The 18,342-nt window shown below is 38.9% G+C and overlaps 1 long non-coding RNA gene across 1 annotated transcript; it reads left to right on the forward strand.

The window, feature by feature from the left end:
- Positions 1-548: 548 nt before the first annotated feature.
- On the forward strand, positions 549-8,287 carry LOC307015570. Its single transcript, XR_013801590.1, has 3 exons — positions 549-1,059; positions 7,168-7,201; positions 7,330-8,287. It is a non-coding gene; the product is annotated as an uncharacterized lncRNA (long non-coding RNA).
- The last annotated feature ends 10,055 nt before the right edge of the window (positions 8,288-18,342 follow it).

Genomic DNA, 18,342 nt, shown 5'->3' on the forward strand with positions numbered 1-18,342 from the left:
AAAACAAACGCTGCAAATACAAAAACGATATGCAAAGTCAAAAACACATACAAACCCGAAAACTAGGGCTGTCAAACGATTACAATTTTTAATCAGATTAATCACGGCTTAAAAATTAATTAATCATGATTAATCACCATTCCAACTATGTCCAAAATATGCCATTTCTTTATGTATATTGTTGTGGGAATGGAAAGATAAATGATAGAAGGCGGGTATATCCATTTAACATTATGTATGTATGTTTATTATAACTAGGGCTGTCAGTCAATTAAAATAGTTAATCGCGATTAATCGCAAATTAATCGCAAATTTTTTAGCTGTTCTAAATGTTCCTTAGAGGGATACTTTTGAAGTTTGTAATACTCGTATCAACATATGAGTGGACAAATAGCCTATGCTTTACGCAAATGTTTTTTTATTATCATTTGAACAATGACAAATATTCTCATGAATATTAAACATAACAACCTCTAAACATTACAAATATCTGCCTCAATTCAATCTGGAACCTCTCTCATACAATACAATAATTAGACCCTCCAGAAAAACGCGATTCTGCGATCGCAGAATTTCCCGCATAATCAGCAAAATGCCGCAGATTTTTAAAAGTCCGCATATTTATCAAAAGGCCGCATAATCCCCGCATTTTTCCACACAAAGTTGAGAAAAAAAAATAAAAAAGTTAACTCGTCTTGACGAGTAGTGATGATGACGCAACGTCATCAGCCCGCGCATCACAGAAGGCAAACACCGTCGTGTGAAGGTGTGGAATTCACACACCAAGATGACAAATCGAATCCATCACATTTACCCACGAACATTTCAGCTAAAGACCGGGCAAAGCAGTACCCCAATGTCTTGCACGAAAGTGGGGGGAAACTGTTCTGTACCCCGTGCAACTGTGTGTTGGAGCATAAAAGGAAATCGACTGTGAATACCCACTTCGATTCGCTCAAACATTCAAAAATGGTTTCTGCTGCGGACAAGAAAGCCAAGCAACTCACGCTCACAGAGGCTTCAACCTCCAAAACCCTTTCGAGGGTTGCAAGAAACGAGGTGAGTAGCCTACAATATTGAAGCTGGTCAGATAACGAACGAGTAAATGAAAACAGAATGAGGAGGAGGTGTGTGTGTGTGTGTGTGTGTGTGTGTGTGTGTGTGTGTGTGTGTGTGTGTGTGTGTGTGTGTGTGTGTGTGTGTGTGTGTGTGTGTGTGTGTGTGTGTGTGTGTGTGTGTGTGTGTGTGTGTGTGTGTGTGTGTGTGTGTGTGTGTGTGTGTGTGCGTGTGTGTGTGGATAGAGACACACTGTGATGGATTGTTGGAGCTATGTGTAACTCAAGGCATATGCTCGAACAGGAGCTGCCTGGACGCTGCAATCATGTGTTCTGACTTTACGTACAATATCACACTTTATGGCTGCCTGCATAAAGTCAAGTGCTCGGCGCAGTTGTCGGCGAAATGTCGCTCCTCTGTTTTCATTAAAACAGCTCCTTATATCCGTTAGCGCAGCTAGCTAGCACCAGATGCTAACAACAACAATACACGTAAGATGTGCCCGTTCTCTCTCTCTTAACACGTTAACTTGACAGCCCTACCGAAAACACATACAAACCCAAAAACACACAATGCACCAGGCCTCTAGGAGGCGCGTTACGTGGAACAGATTGATGTCTGACCAGACATAGAGAGAACGAACAAGAGTGATGGAAATTGAAGCCGGAGGAAACAAAGTTGATTGAAGTGGAAAAAATCAATATATAAGAAGGAAAGTTTTGCTTTGTTTTTATACAAAAAGCGTCATATTTACCCAGCTAGCGTTAGGTTGTTTGATAAAAGAGCTTGCAAGTCAAGAGACAGCATTTTGCACCTAAATGTAACTTGTGACATCATATAGACATACTGTAGGTGCAGAGAGGAGTTGGTTTATTGTGCCCCAATGTAAATCCTAATGTGAGAGTTAAAGGACGGTCAGCAATAATGTACCTTGGTCAGTTTGGATTTATCGTGGCATTTATTCTTAATTCAAGTGAATTAATTGTATTTCTGTCACTCATTTGTGTGTATGCAGGTGCAGTGTTTCCCCTAGGTTTACTGCCTTGGCAGGGTGCTGTTTCATTTTGAATTTGTTTTATCCTCTGGAGCAGAGAGGAGCTGTGGATTATTGTTATTGATATCGTACAGTAACAAAGTATTTGTACATTAAAAAGTAATAAAGTACAGTGTTACAATGTGCTGTATTACTTTTATTCAAACTGTGTTCCCTTCTTATCATGTAGCCTACACTTCTTCCTTTCATTGATTCATTTAAATCACCTGTCTACAGCATATAACATACCTGCTGCAACCCTGTGCTGCTGCTGCTTCTCTCTGCCTCATCCTCTATTGCTGGAGGCAGCTCCACCACCTCAGGGGCCTCATTTATAAAGGGATATATGCTCAACAAATGGTGTACGCCAATTTCTACACAATATTTGCGATTTATAAAATGCTAACTTGACGGGAAAACGTGCGGTCCTCCACACAAACTCTAACCCATGCTTACGCACTAAGCACAAAAACGGGAGAGACGAGAAACTGCGACACCGTTGGCAGAAGGAAGAATGGAGAGAAATATGTGGAAATAATACCATAAATAAAATGTTACCTCTCATTTATCATATATGAAGAATTCATTTTCAAACATTGATTAAAGCCAATCTTAAAATGATTTAACAAACGCCTGTTTGAGACTTCTCAATGCACACAAAAAAGTAACTTGGAGAAATAAATAAATACGGATATGGTATTTAAAACCACCTCGAATATGTTGTGTTAATGTTATGAAATGTTTTCTCATAAATTATGCAATAAGCAGGAGGATAGAATTACGTCTAGACTGACGCCGTTTTGCATTTCTATAGGTTGTAGATACGAGCATGGTTTTATATACTATCACGTTTAATCGTGTTTTATGCCGTTTGCCAAGACTTGATAAGTCGCTCATAAAACACAGGAGGTATGGAAACTATGAACACCATATGTGGTAAATTGTACAGCTAATATAACACAACACATTAGTTGTATTTCCTTCATGGTGGATTATGGATATATAGTTGCTGATCAACAGCTGGAACACAAACTACCAAATGCAAACAAATAATTCAGATACAGTCGTCATGACTCCACTCCGGAGGGTTTCCCCGATCATTTCTTAGTTGTTCATCAAGGGGGTGTCTCCTGTCCCTGGTACAAACACACTGCCTGAGGAAGGCTATGTGTATTTATTTTGTCATTAACCTTTTTCGGACCATTTATTTATTTATTTTGGTGACGATCCGACCTCCATGCTGCTACTCTGGTTCAGACTGCAAACAATATGATTTATCTCAACTTCCCCAAAATAACCAAAATCTGACACGGTGTGAGATGTCTTTTTTTAGCTGTTCTTTCGTCATTTCCTGCGATCTTCTTCATGCAGTCAGTTAGGGCTGCAACGATTAGTCGACATAATCGACGACGTCGATCATAAAAATTCGTCGACGCGGAATTTTAGTGTCGACGCGTCGTATAAAAACAATCAGAGAGCCGGTAACGTTAATTCAAAACTGCGCAAATGTTCATTTGTAACTGCAATGCACTACAGGAAGTGCTGGGGGCAGTATACTCTCCATTGTCTGCCATGACTGCATTCTGTACTAACAACAAAGAAGAAAGAATACGAACGATGGCGGAAAGGAGAGAGAATGAGGGTGATGAAGAGCTCAAAAAAGCGAGACCGAGAGTTTCGAAAGTGTGGGAGTATTTCACAGACGACAAGCCAAAGAAGTCAGTGAAATGCAGAATTTGTAAAGGGGAATTGGCATTCCACGGCAGCACTACAGTGATGCACGAGCATTTAAAACGCAAGCACCCTGGAACCGTGAGGACTGCTACTTTGGATCATGGGTAAGTTTGAGCAAGTTAGCCATAGTCATGTTTACGTTAGCTTACATGTTGGAAAACAGAACGTCTCATGGTTAATGCTTGCTAAGCAAACGCTATTTCAGTAATGTTGAGGCTGCGTGTACACCAACGAGCTGCTAAACAGCGCCAAGCTTACAGCGTATTAGAGCACACTAGAGCTTTATGGACGCTGTAATTAATTCCAAACTTAAAATAATAATTAACAAGGGTCTGCGAAATGACAAGAATAAAATGCGATTGAATTGATCCTGGGACTGGACAACAGGGTGACATTCACAGGTGTGCAGACTTGAGGTAAAACATGCACTGGAGCCCGGAAAAGGAGCCGTGCCCACAGGAAGCAGAGATGGAGGGTGTGACAGAAATAATCGTTAGATTAGTCGACTAATCGAAAAAATAATCGACCGATTAGTCGACTACCAAAATAATCGTTAGTTGCAGCCCTACAGTCAGTCAAAATGAATGAATGAATGGGCGTTTTGACTATTCATAGGCAAATATGGGCGTTACGTGAAGCCCGCAAAAGCTGCAACGCATTTCGAGTCGATTGTGATCTATAAAGGGAAACCGGCGTAGGAAGTGCCGTACACACTTTCCTCGCCGGTACGCAATGTTCGGTGAATCGGAAAATGTCAGAAAATGTATGTACCTATTTTTCGGATTTTTACTACGTAAGCAACCTTCCCACGTGAATCCTACGCACGGCGTTATACATGAGGCCCCTGATCTCTGATATGAAAGCAATCGTGTTATGATCATATTGAGCTATTAGTGTGAGTCTAACATTAAACAAGCAGTCTGCTTGTCATACATTGCTGACGATACATTTTAAGAGGCAATTTGTTGAATCACTGCCGATAAATGCCGATAGCATCAAGTTAGCAAATCCTGCATTTGCCTCACATCAACAGGTGTAGACAGAACATCCAATTATCCTGAGCTAATTTACTGAATAAACCAACTCACATCTCCTGACTTTTTCACCCAAGTCATTAGACTATTCTTCTGCTGGCGTTTCATTGTTGTTTTCTGTCAAATTCAATACTGTAGTTCAAAATGGCGGTATCTGCAGTGCCTACCATCTGTGAGCTATTTTTAGAATGCGCACGCTACGTTCGTTGTTGCGTTCGCGCGTGTCCACCTGCAGGCTGTGTGTGTCCTTCTCCCGTGACGATAACGGCTTGAGGCTAAAAAATAATAATAAACGAATTTGAAACTGGGGGGGGACACAAACGGGCAGACAGCAGAACTCGGGGCAATAATGCAGATTTGTTTGACTTTTTTACACTTTGTTGTTCTCCTCCTTTCCTCCGCTCTTGTCTCTGATCGTGAGTGTGTGCATTCGTGTGTGTGTGGGGGGCGGAGCGGAGCGGAGCCCCGCCCTTCAGAAACAGAGCGGAGGGAGAATGTGAATATGCAAAGCAGTGGACACTGAAACATGCACATACATTGGATAAATAACATAGGTGTTTAGTTTATTAAAAGAGCACATATTTAATGTGAAAAGTGACCGTAGATAGATTACTTCAGTAGAAATGTGGTGCTATATATATATATATTTTTTTTTTATTTAAATACATTTAAAAAACAGCTTGATTTTCAGGCGGGGCACGGGGCTCCGTTGGCAGGGCCCAGCACCCCGCCAAGAAAATGGTAGGGGAAACACTGTGTGGGACATTCCAAATGTTCCAAAAGTGAGCACTCAACTGACAGCAGTTTGCCAGGGTAAAATAAAACATTGTCAACATATTATCAGTGTGCGAAAAAGTACACGTCCCACCGTCCGGGACGTGTTATTTACAATATCGGACAAGTAGATATTTCAATTGACTTGTCCGGCGGACAAGTGACGTTTTTCGCCCTGATTTATTGATAAATTCAGTTTACAAAAGGCAGAACTCATTCGCAAATTGTCAGTGTCCGCCATTGTTCGTTTAGAAATGTTAGTTTCGGTTCTGCTTGTCGATTCCTAAGGAAATGCATCTCGCCTTTTTCTGTACAGACGGGGGCTGGGCGGGGCAGCGCTGGAAGTGTAGCACAGTGGCAGGGTTGGGAAGCAAAACTCTGTTCCGAGTAGGAACAAATAACAATTGTCCGGTACCGGGATTAATAAGAGTTGTGAGGATAGGAGGCGAGGCCGAGCCCCGCGGACCACAGCTCTCTCTCTATGCTCCGGATCAGCTGTTCGCTGCATGGTGCAGCTCAGCGTCTCTCTCTCTTTCTACACACAGCGGATCCGCTGCCCGTTTAACAGCCTCATCTTTTTCAAACTTTCTTATGTTCTTTATCTGACACGTAATGAAGGTTATTAAGCGTTTTAGCTCATGTGTTGTTAATATTGACCGCCATTTCCTTTATGAAGTGAAGCAGCCTCCCTGTGTCCTCGCGCTGTCCTCACATCCCCGGACCCCCAGACTCGGAGGAGCACAGGGATGTCAGTGTTGTTTATGAAGCAGGGTATAGAAACTACATTATTTAAATGAAAATACTATTTATTTACTTTTACAAACAGTGAGCAGCTGGGCAGATGCAGCATGTAATACACATGCATAAGGACATGTGTAAGCGTGCAAGCGTCTTTGAGTTGTAGAAAAGTGAATAATTAATTATTACTTATTATTATAAGCTATTATTATTAGCCTATTGTCATTATATTTAAGGCCTAGCGCTTTTCTACATAGGCAGGTATCAGGCAGGTTGCAGTGTAACATCAGAGGAGACTGGGCCAATTGTACATTCTCAAACTGCACCACTTAGAACTAACTAAACAATGCAGAGATTATTTTTATATAATTGTATTCAATAACCATAATAAATTAAACAGTATGAAGTGATTTGTAAATAGGAATACAGATTTGACTTAATGTTTTCATAAATATATTTTTCTCCCACTTTATCATGGGACTTATTTTTACCCTCTCAAAGAACCGAAAATAACCAGAATCGAAAAGCAGAACCGGAATCGTTCGAATCCAAACGATACCCAACCCTATGTGTGAAAATGTAAAATACGATGGCGAAGAAGAAGATTCCAGTGGCCCCAATTTTTGTCCATTCTGGACAAGTGAAAAATGTATTCGGACAAGTAAATTGCCAAACTCACTTGTCCATGGACAAGTACTCTCTAAAAACTTTTTCTCACACTGATTATGTTGTGCCACAAGAAGCAGAATGTTTTAACAGTGCAGTAGTTTGAATATATTTTTTGTTTACCGTTATCAGACCTCTCAGGCACCCACAACCAGCGTCTGATCGGGTAAGACTAATTACAAATATAATTATACCATGTAGGTTTGAATTTGTGAACATGAAATCAATAAATACCTTTGTGTGCTAATGAGACTGTCATTAGATCAACTGCACTTATGTATTGGGTAAAAATAGGATGGAGCACCAACCCCATTCCAGGAAGAGGTCCAGTCTGCCCCGGGTCAGAACAACTTCGATAGATAAACGATGTTGACAGTTGCATCGTGACACAGTTGTTTGGTGTGTATCTTTATTTGTACATTTGTCTGTTTGTATAGCCTCCAATCACAGGGGGTAACATTGCCAGGAAGCAGAACAATTATACTTTTATAAATTTCCAAATGACACCCACAACATCTTACATCTTAGGGAAGACGATACAAAAAACACCTACAAATATTTTTCAAAGATCAGATATTGTTTTTTGCATCCATTTCAAATGTTTACAAGGATTGTGCAGGAGTATGACAAAAGTGCTGTTGTCAGTTTAGAAGCCAATGTATTGGAAAAACAGGAAGAGGATCGACATCCTTTTTTAAATATGACTGTCATGCATATATTATGTATTTGAAAGTAATTATTCAACTGTCTTCTCACTGCAGCAACTACACAAATGTGTATGCACCAATCATTATTGATTGCCAGTCTGAAGACAAAATGGAGCAAACTGCAGAGGAAAGTTATTAAGTGTTAAAGGTCCCATGTCATGGCCATTTCGACTGATCATAATTCTATGGTTGAGGTACACTAAAATAGATTTATACTGTGCAATTTTCCAAACTCACATTGGTTTCTCAGCATCTCTGTAAAGTATGTGTATTCACCGGTATTCACTCTCTGTCCTAAATGGCTCGTTCGAGCTCCTGTCCCCCCTCCCTGTGAGCCCAGTGTGCTCTGATTGGTCTCTGACTGGAGGCTCGTTGCTGCTCATTGCTGTGAGGAGCAGAGAGGCTTCCGTGTTACAGCGATAACAAGCGAAACTCATCCTGAGCACACACAAACACTCACAGCCGAAGTAAAAACAATAAGTGTGGCTTGATATTGAGTAAGAAAAAGGTTTATAACGCTGTGAGCATGGGTTTGCGGAGAGCATTTTCTCCACGATCCCAACGTAGTAGCCCAAAAAACGTTTACCCATTTAAACAGTCGTGGTAGATACCTTGTTTGTTTTAAACATCATAAATACACAAACAACAATGAATACTTACAGGTTGTGTACCCGAATCTCCCGCTGGTCCAAACAAAGTAGGAATAGCATCGTTCTTCAGTGCCCTATGCTGTACATATCCGGCATGAATCGCTGAAAGGTTTGGGAAGCTTTGTTTCGTGAAAGGCTGGCAGAGGGTGCGGCCATAGCTCTGGGCGTGGCTACTGGGTATAACTACGTATTGATACCCAGGAAGTAAATGAGAAATCTCCAACGAGGCGTTTTGTGTTAGAGCTTTACTCGCTACAGGGTGTACTTTGAGCGTTTTTTACTCTGCAGACCGTTTACATGCATAAAAACCTTCATAATACACAAGGGGACAAGTAATAACTGGAAAAGCATAATATGGGACCTTTAATTGTTCTATTCGTGTGAATTGTATTACTAGCTTCATCATTTAATATTACAATACATCGGTGTGTCTTTCCCAGCACAGAATACCTGACTGCGGAGGACTTTGTTGCAGAACTCTCAAATACATATTGCAGCAGGTTAGTAGTAATATTCATGTTGTTTCAATCACATTAGTATGCATACAAAGTGACAGGTGGTGTGACAGGTCACACCTCTCCCTAATTATGCTAATGAACTCAGTCCCGCCCCCATTGATATGCTATTGACCCATTTGTTCGAGGTGTTATCACACGTAGGTGTGATATGCCCCCCTGTAATAGAGCCTTTGTTGTCTAATCTAATTAGCCTTTGATGTCTGTCCTTTGATGCTCCCCTGTAGTAGAGCCTTTGTTGTCTAATCGAATTGGCCTTTGATGTCTGTCCTTTGATGCCCCCCTGTAGTGGAACCTTTGTTGTCTAATCTAATTAGCCTTTGATGTCTTTCCTTTGATGCCCCCCTGTAGTAGATCCTTTGTTGTCTAATCTAATTAGCCTTTGATGTCTGTCCTTTGATGTGAGGGTGATGTGTTATAGCGTGTAGGTGTGATATGCCCCCCTGTAGTAGACCCTTTTGTCGTCTAATCTAATTAGCCTTTGATGTGGTTGAGGTGTTATAACATGCCGGTGTGATATCCAGTGTTGGGACTAACTAATAACGTTACTAGTTACCTATTCCCCTTCAGTAATGCCGTTATAGTTACTGTGATTTAAATGGGTGCGTTACTGCGTTACATTACGTGATCCAACTGAACAGAATCTCCCTGCGGATGTAACTTACAGGCGAATACAGTGATGTCCTCTCACAGTACCATGGAAAAATGAAAGTGAGCAGAGAGGAGTGATGATTGGTTAACGAGGGGTAAAATGTCAGGGTAAGCCAGTCAGAGACAGAGTTGGGCGGGTCTTGCCTTATGGGGAACATACACAAACACTTGCTAACACACACACATACACGGCAATGCCCACCACCAGCACACACACACACAATGGCAGATGCAAGTATCAGGGAGAGCAGCAGCGCATTTACAACTTGGGGATAAAGGACGCAAAAAATATTACGGTCAAATGTAAACTGTGTGCAGGACAGAAAGCATTGTCCACATCGAATAACAGCAATGCCAATCTCCTGAAACACCTAACTAATGTAGCCTACACAGGGCTATAAAACTAGTCGCCAAAGACCAGCGTTGTGCTAGATACTGAAAACCAGTAACTAGTTACCATTACGAGTTACTACATTTCAAAATTAACTCAGTTACTTTACTGATTACTTACATCAAAAACTTTAAAAAAGGACTCCCATTAATGCCCTTATAGCCTTCATTTCAGTACTGTTATTGCATTGGAGAATAATACAATCTGTTGATCAAGAAATAGCAATAGAAATAGCCCGCATGTGTTCTATAACATACCGTGCAATGGCTTCATCAACTTTTCCCTGGCTAGCAGTCCCTCGGTTAAAATCCAGCCGCTGTTGCTTAGGTGGAGGTGGAGTGGCGTCGGATGTGTCTGGGTCTGTGGTCTTGGCTACTAGCTTCGTCCCAGCATGTTGTTTCTGCAGATGTTTCAACAGATTTGAAATGCTGTTTTGGGCAGTAGATAGGATCTTTGACCCGCCAAGACACAACTTACATTTAACTAAAACGTTCTTTTCTTTGTGCTCAACTAAAGTGAAATAGTGAGAATATCTCCAGGCGGAAAAACTCGACTTGAGCTCCACCGCCGCCATGATAGTCTCGTAAGTAAACACAAAAACGCCCACAGCGCGTCTCCGCATGTGACACAGGAAGTATCTACAGTACTTAAGTACAGTTCTCATCTCTGTTCGACTCGCTGTTGATTCCGCTCACCAACGTCTGGGAGCCGAGAATATATTAAAAAATAATGCGTTAGAGTACTAGTTACTGCCAAATATAACGGCGTTACAGTAACTGTGTGTGTGTGTGTGTGTGTGTGTGTGTGTGTGTGTGTGTGTGTGTGTGTGTGTGTGTGTGTGTGTGTGTGTGTGTGTGTGTGTGTGTGTGTGTGTGTGTGTGTGTGTGTGTGTGTGTGTGTGTGTGTGTGTGTGTGTGTGTGTGTGTGTGTGTGTGTGTGTGTGTGTGTGTGTGGAGACACACTGTGATGGATTGTTGGAGCTATGTGTAACTCAAGGCATATGCTCGAACAGGAGCTGCCTGGACGCTGCAATCATGTGTTCTGACTTTACGTACAATGTCACACTTTATGGCTGCCTGCATAAAGTCAAGTGCTCGGCGCAGTTGTCGGCGAAATTTCGCTCCTCTGTTTTCATTAAAACAGCTCCTTATATCCGTTAGCGCAGCTAGCTAGCACCAGATGCTAACAACAACAATACACGTAAGATGTGCCCGTTCTCTCTCTCTTAACACGTTAACTTGACAGCCCTACCGAAAACACATACAAACCCAAAAACACACAATGCTCCAGGCCTCTAGGGGGCGCGTTACGTGGAACAGATTGATGTCTGACCAGATATAGAGAGAACGAACAAGAGTGATGGAAATTGAAGCCGGAGGAAACAAAGTTGATTGAAGTGGACAAAATCAATATATAAGAAGGAAAGTTTTGCTTTGTTTTTATACAAAAAGCGTCATATTTACCCAGCTAGCGTTAGGTTGTTTGATAAAAGAGCTTGCAAGTCAAGAGACAGCATTTTGCACCTAAATGTAACTTGTGACATCATATAGACATACTGTAGGTGCAGAGAGGAGTTGGTTTATTTACTGAATAAGCGATAAGCATTTAAGCTTAATCTTCAAACCAAAACTACTTTTAGAAGAATTATGTTCATTGATGTGGCCAATAATGCAGTTTCTATCTTTGTCAGGTCATAACATTGAGAAATCAGCCCCACAGAGAGATGGCTGAAGTTGCTTAATCACCAAAGAAAGAATCTGATGAGGGTCATAGTTTATCTATGGTGAGAAATGTTTCATTTCTCCTTTTAGTCTATTCAAATTAAACGGTAACGCACTGTAAAAAGTTACAAACGGATGCTGGAAAATAATTATTTTGTTTCTTCAGCAAGGGTTCAAAAATCTTTGGTGTATTTAAGTTGCCAAAGATTTTTGAAGCCTTGCTGAAGAAACAAACTAATTATTTTCCAGCATCCGTTTGTAACTTTTTAGGAATCTTACTATCTTTTAGAATTGTATCAAATGCTATATCAACTTTTGTAGCCTCACAGAAACACGGAAACACTGAAACACGGAAACGCAAACACACTGACACACTGAAACACTGACACACAGAAACACTGAAACACAAGAACAAAGAAAAACAGAAACACTGAAACACTGACACACTGAAATACTGACACAGAGAAACACTGAAACACTGAAACACAAAAACACAGACACACAGAAACACAAAAACACTGAAAACACCGACACACAGAAACAGACACACTGAAACACTGACACATTGAAACACTAAAACACTGACACACTGAAACACTGACACACAGAAACAGTGAAACACTGAAACACAGACACACAGAAACAGTGAAACACTGAAACACAGAAACACTGAAACACAGAAACACTGAAACACTGAAACACAGACACACTGAAACACTGAAACACTAAAACACTGACACACTGACACACTGAAAAACTGACACAGTGAAACACTGAAACACAGAAACACAGACACACAGAAACAGTGAAACAGTGAAACACAGAAACACTGAAACACTGACACACTGAAAAACTGACACACAGAAACAGTGAAACACTGAAACACAGAAACACAGACACACAGAAACAGTGAAACAGTGAAACACAGAAACACAGAAACACAGACACACAGAAACAGTGAAACAGTGAAACACAGAAACACTGACACACTGACACACTGAAAAACTGACACACAGAAACAGTGAAACACTGAAACACAGAAACAGTGAAACAGTGAAACACTGAAACACAGAAATACTGAAACACAGAAACACTGAAACACAGAAATACTGAAACACTGAAACACTGAAACACTGAAACACAGACACACAGAAACACTGAAACACTGAAACACTAAAACACTGACACACTGACACACTGAAAAACTGACACACAGAAACAGTGAAACACTGAAACACAGAAACACAGACACACAGAAACAGTGAAACAGTGAAACACAGAAACACTGAAACACTGACACACTGAAAAACTGACACACAGAAACAGTGAAACACTGAAACACAGAAACACAGACACAAAGAAACAGTGAAACAGTGAAACACAGAAACACAGAAACACAGACACACAGAAACAGTGAAACAGTGAAACACAGAAACACTGACACACTGACACACTGAAAAACTGACACACAGAAACAGTGAAACACTGAAACACAGAAACACAGACACACAGAAACAGTGAAACAGTGAAACACTGAAACACAGAAATACTGAAACACAGAAACACTGAAACACAGAAACACTGACACACAGAAATACTGAAACACAGAAACACTGAAACACAGAAACACTGACACACTGAAACACTGAAACACTAAACACTGAAACAAATAATAATTTTCCAGCATCCGTTTGTAACTTTTTAGGAATCTGACTATCTTTTAACACTGAAACACCGACACACTGAAACCACAAAAAACAGGCTTGTGTGCTAGTATGGTTTTTGAATAAACACATCAGTATTTAAAAAAAGAGTTTACCCTCTTCATTATACACCTCTCTACGTAGTCTACCAGGATGCGAGGGGGTATAATACGCACCTTTCAATACACATTTATTATACATCTTCCCTATTACCCTCCCGTTGTTATAATGAAGACAACAGTGCATGTGAAGGACTGTAATACACATGTATCAGACATGCTCCCCTTGCTATAATGAAGACAACAGTTTTTAAATGTAAAAATATTTATTTTTTAAAATGTCCTATTTACATTTTTATTTTTTCACACACAAAATCAATAGTGATACTGATTGTAACATCCCCAGGACCGTCTCCAGCTTAGAATTCCCCAGATTACTGGAAATATCATGATGAAGTTTTTTCACTTCAGTCAAAATATTCATGTGTATGCTGTTTTTGACACAAAGATGCATTACATCTACAAACAGTGAGAGCACATGATATGCTTTTGATGTTTGTTTCATTTCTTCGGTAATGTTACAGAATGTTTCGGAAAATGAAGACTCCAGGACCACTTTAAATGTTTTGCTTTCAAATAGTTTCCCAATGACCCAGAATAGTACTGCCAGAACAAACGATATCCAAAATGTCTTCTAGTTTACAAACTTCAGCCATTCTGTTTACACGGGGATCACTACTCACTCTGTTTTCAATCGTCCTCATCACCACACTTATTAAAAGGGTATTGACTACATTCTGATCAATATATACCGAGCGTTTTGCATAGTAGTTCCCCATTTTTATTTTACTTTAAAGAAAAAGTCAATGTATCGAAAAAAAAAAGAAATCCCTGGCTTCAATCAGCCGCTGGTTATTAGTTTTCTTCTTCTCCATCCAACTCGGCATGGATCTTTTCAAGTCTCTCCTTGAGGCGTCTGCAGTTTTTGAGATTGTTCAGAAAAGCCTCCGAAGCGCCTTGGATCCTCCATTCATCCGTGTAAATGTCTTTATCATTAAGAGTCTGGTCAATCTCAGTAATGAAGTCGGCGAGCCAAAGTCTTTTCATTAACGTGTTGTAATTGTTTCTGAAGAAATATTCTGGTATGTCATTCAGACACTCGTGTTGCCTCTGGCCGGGGTGACTGACTCGGCTTCCGTTGCAGATTTCTTCTCTGTACCGATTTATCACCCTCTCCCCAATATCAACCAACACTGATTTCACTGTGTCCATAAACAGAGACGTCTTAGCCCAAGGAGCAACATCAGCAGCAGTAGTACTGCAAGATTCGGGTGTCCAAAATGATGGTGATGATGGTAGTCCAGGAGTTTGTTCCTGGCTGCAGCTCGCGGGGGGAGACTTGATTTTTCTCAGATCCATGGCTAGTTTTCAACGGTCGTCTTATTGGGGTCCTTCATTTTAGATGATTTGCTGAGTGGAGGGTGGGACTTATTGCGTTGAATGGGTGGAGTCATCTGCAGTATTGAGAGTTTTTAAAAAGTTCTCTAAGCTTTGTAGCTTTTTCATCTATCATTTCCAACCAAGCAGCAAGAGGTCAAATTTAAGAATAAGTAATAGTTTATCAAGTAATAGTTTCTCATGATTAAAAAAAAGTCAAAGTATAGTTTATCAGAAAAAAAATATATATGGAAAAGTCATTGTGTGCAATAGTATGTTGAAAATCAAAAAAAGAAACTCAATTCATTACAGATTAATGAATATTTTACCAAGTTATAAATGTTTGCATCCATTAAAGAAAACCCCATTCCTTACAAAGTACTTCATATTATACCCTTTGTTAAGTTTTGCATACATCAAAGTGTATCTAAAAGTATCTTGGTAGCAGAAAATAACTAAAATATGTAAGGTTATCAGAAAAAACCCTACATTGTTTAACTAAACAAGTGTTTAAAAAAAACGGCCATTAAAAGAAAGCAAATTCCTTACAAAGTACTTAATATTCTACCAGTTTTTAAGTGTTGCATACATCAAAGTGTATCTAAAAGTATCTTAGTAACACAAGAAAAGAGAAAAAAAGCATTGATGTTAACAAAACTGGATTGTTCCACTGAAATAGCGTTAAAATCAAAAGTGCCTTTAAAGAAAATGTATTCAGACAAAGTATTTTATTTTCAAAAATGTTTAAGGTTTTGCATACATAAAAAGTCTATCTTACAGTTCCTCTGTGAGAAAATTACACATAAATCTGCCGAGTGTCAGTAAAAAGTGTTAAAATCACAAACTTGCCTTTTAGAGAAACAGTCTTTAAGAAAAAATCTAATCAGACAATGTACTTCATTTTCTTGTTTTAAGGTTTTGCATACCTCAAAGTGTGTCTAAAAGTATGTTGGCGAGAGAAAAAAGCCAAACTCTGCCTAGTGTCAGTAAAAAAGTGTTAAAATCACAAACTTGCCTTTCAGAGTCCCAGTCTTTAAGAAAATAAAAGTGTTACACAGTGACAGACATTCTACCAGTTGTAAAGTTTTCAGACAACAAACTGTATCTAAAAGTATCTTGGTAGCAGAAAAAAAAGCAAAAATCAGTAAAGTCATCTAAAAAAACATATATTTAAAAAAGTAATGTTAGTTAAGTCAAGTTATCAAAACTGCATTGTTTCATCGAAACAGTGTTAAAATCACAAACTCTCCATTTAGTGTTTGATTCTTCAAGAAACTCAATTCATTACAAATCAATGAATATTTTACCAAGTTACAATGTTTTGCATCCAATAAAGTGTAACTATAAGTATCTTTGTAGGGGAAAAAACAAAAATCGTTTAAGTTATTTCCAGAAAACTGGATTGTCTTAAAATCCCAAAGTGCCTTTAAGAGTCACAGTCTGTAAGAAAATATATTTGTTACAAAGTAATGACATTATACCAGTTGTAAAATGTTCCTACATAAAAGCGTATCAAAAAAAGCATCTTGGTAGCTGAAAATAACTAAAATATCAGAATAAACCCACATTGTTTAACTGAACAAATGTTAAAATTAAAAAATGGATATTAAAGAACCCCATTCCTTACAAAGTAGCCTACTTCATATTATACCCTTTTGTTAAGTATTACATACATCAAAGTGTATCTAAAAGTATCTTGGTAGGAGAAAATAACTAAAATATGTGAGGTTGTCAGAAAAGAAAAACCTACTTTGTTTAACTAAACAAGTGTTTTGAAAAAACGGCCATTAAGGCGAGACACGGCATTGTTTTTCAAGTACTGGTCAATTTTGAGATTTTGTGCTATTTTGATTCTATAACATGTTTTCTTTCAGGCTTTTGGAAGGAAAACGTACAAAATACACATTGAGGTGTTTATTTTACTTTAGTTTGTCTATTTGCGTCTGTAGATTTCTCCTAAATTCACCAAAAGTTAGCAGTCTAACGTAACATAAAGTACCGCGACCGCTGTGTGCGCCATGTCGACAGAGATATTGTTGGAAAGCTGTGTCTCTCCTGCACAATCTCATCGGATCCAAATATGGTCATTTCCTTTGTATCAGCGACCAATCGTGAAAGTACAAAGGGGTGTTAAACCAAGAAACGAAATCTCATTGGCTGGGGTCAATTTCTGACAACGTGATTCGTTTAGATGCGTCACGTGGTGTGCTAAAACACTTCCTGGTTACCTTTCCACTAGAAATTGAAATCTCAAAATGGCAAAAGAACGGCGAAAAAAACGTTTGCAGAGTAGACAACAACAATTGTTGATTGATAGATAGTTATAGATAGTGTAACATCTTGGAGAATACAAGATCTTTGATGACTGAGCTCACGTTGAGGACGTAATGCATGTGTGCAGGTTACGTGCCAGTAAATAAAGATGGACACTCGGAATGAGAGAAGTAGTCCGCGTCGTCTGTAGACAATTATCTGTTCATAGAACAGAACATTACAGATATATCGATAGAGAGAGATAGAGAGATTTGTACCTAAACAAAACACAAGTCTAACACCAAGCGTTTAAATCAGCACTCTTAGCGATATTTTAAACTTCATGCTATCTGCACAACCTATATCATATGAAAAGCTGAGAGTCCACAGATTCTATTGGTATAAGTTTCATCCCTGTGCGATCAAAACTCACTGTTCTGTATGATAAATAAAGTAACATTTTACCCGTTGGCGGTTTTAGGTATACAGCGACCTCTGGCGATCCTAGTGTTAAGAAAATAAAATGTGTTACAAAGTGATTTAAATTCTACCAGTTGTAACGTTTTCAGACAACAAACTGTATCTAAAAGTATCTTGGTAAAAGAAAAAAAAGAAAAAATCAGTAAAGTTATCAAAAACGACATTTTTTAACTTGATTGTCTTACTTAAATCAAAAAGCACATTCTTAAATAACATCTATTTAGACTTTTTGCATAAACAAAAGTTTATCTTACAGTTCCTTTGTGAGAGAATTATGCACAAAAACATTCTATTGCAGTATTTTATCTGTTTAATGTGCTCTCTATATATATATATATATTGTACTGTTGGAGCAGCCTGTGACCTATATCTACATTGTGGCAATGTGACAATGAGCATATGACATAAAACCTTGAAACTTAAAATTATCAAAACTGCATTGTCTCACTGAAACAGCCCTAAAGAAAACCAATTCCTTACAAAATATTGAACATTACAAAGTACTTCATATTATACCCTTGTGTTAAGTGTTGCATACATCAAAGTGTATCTAAAAGTATCTTGGTAGCAGAAAAGCTTTTAAAGTTGTGTGAAATAGTTCAGCATTAAAAATACAAGATCAGGAGTCATTAAGATCTTTTAAATTATTATTACCCTCTTCATAAAAGAGAATTCCTTATAGTTATTAAACTAATTAAACATTGGTTAACAGTCTCACACAGCTTAAAAAGAAAACATCCTTAGTTAACACAAATAATAAAAAAAAAACCTAAATCAAGTTTAGAGAGGACAATAAAGTT

This window comes from Notothenia rossii (assembly GCF_949606895.1).
Source record: "Notothenia rossii genome assembly, chromosome: 8".
NCBI lineage: Eukaryota > Metazoa > Chordata > Actinopteri > Perciformes > Nototheniidae > Notothenia > Notothenia rossii.